Source organism: Pteropus vampyrus, unplaced genomic scaffold (assembly GCF_000151845.1).
Source record: "Pteropus vampyrus isolate Shadow unplaced genomic scaffold, Pvam_2.0 Scaffold184, whole genome shotgun sequence".
In the NCBI taxonomy this organism is placed as follows: Eukaryota; Metazoa; Chordata; class Mammalia; order Chiroptera; family Pteropodidae; genus Pteropus; species Pteropus vampyrus.
This window is the reverse complement of record NW_011888965.1, coordinates 2,677,146-2,678,735: the sequence shown is the minus strand read 5'-3', so window position 1 is coordinate 2,678,735 and position 1,590 is coordinate 2,677,146.

Genomic DNA, 1,590 nt, shown 5'->3' with positions numbered 1-1,590 from the left:
AGAATACAGAATAAAGTATGAAGTAAAATGCCATTATATAAATTCAAAATATATTCACATACTAAACATTACTACATACGTTTATAAGGATATATCTTTGATAAGTATTCTTTTCTAATTTCCTCAATAATTGGAGCTCTGTTCTCAGCATCTTTGTTGCTCAGTGTATTAATATAATAAGATAAAGACAAAGAGTTGTTAGTAAAAGTGGTGTGTGAAAATTAGGAGAAGTGTTCTTAAAAGGAGTGGAAATGCTAGTCTATTTCTTGCTGGCCAGAATATTGATGTGCTGTCTGAAATGCTGATGTGATGTTGGGGCTCAAGAAGACAAATTGTAAATTTTGAAAATGGCTGAACAATTATATAGAAGAAAAAATTATAATGATTATGGAGTATCATATTAGCCTAAAATTGCCTATGTTAGGTGAAAAACAAACCTCTGTTTTCAATGTTATGGTAGTTTTTCATGTTACCCACATATAAACCTAATCTGTCTTTATGATTAGAGAGAGGAAGATGAAAGGACTTCAAATTCCAAGAAATAAAATACCAAAAATATAAGTCTTAAACATCTGGTAAGTATCAAAAGTTAGTTCTTTGAAAAAAAAATCAACTAAACTGATAAATCTTTAGCTGGACTGACTGACATAAAAAGAAAGAAGATTTATATTGTTAAGATCAGAAATGAAATAGGGATATCACTACCAATCTTACAGGGGAAAAAAAAAAAGACTATAGAGGAAATTATGAACAGCTATATGCCAACAAATTAGATAACCTAGATGAAATGGATATGTTCCTAAAGAAATACGAATAATCACTATTGAATAAAGAAGAAATAGAAAATCCAAATAGAACTATAACAAGTCAAGAGTGAAAAAGACTTTCCACAAAAAGAAGCTCAAGACCAAACTTTACTGGCAAATTATACCAAATGTTTAAAGAAGAATAAACAGAATTCCTTCACAAATACTTTCAAATTATAAAGGTGGAGAAAACATTTTCCAATTCATTCTATAAAAATAGTATTATCTTGATACCAAAATCAGACAGACAACACTTATAAAGAAAAATGCAGACAACATATTTTATGAAGACACAGAAATCCTTAAGAATATACTAACATACCAAATCTGGCAACATATAAAAAGATATCTACACCGAGACCAAGTGGGATGCAAGGTTGGTTTAACATTGAAAAAATAATTAATGTAATACACCATGTTCATTAATAAAGGACAAAATATATGACCACCTCAAAAGACATAGAAAAAGCATTAGACGAAATTCAATACCCTTTCATGATAAAAGCACAACAAACTAGATTTAAAATAAATTTTCTTCAACCCAATAAATAATATCTAGGAAAAAAAAAAAACAACACAACTAATATCACACTTAATGGTAAAAGACTGAACTTTCCCCCCCAAAGGTCAGAAACAAGGCAAGAATAACTGCTCTCATTACATCTATTCAACATTGTACTGGAGGTTCTAGCCAGAGCAATTAGGCAAGAAAAATAAAGTACATTCAGATAGGAAATAAAAAGTAAAACTCTGTCTTTGCAGATGGCATTATCTTTTATACAGA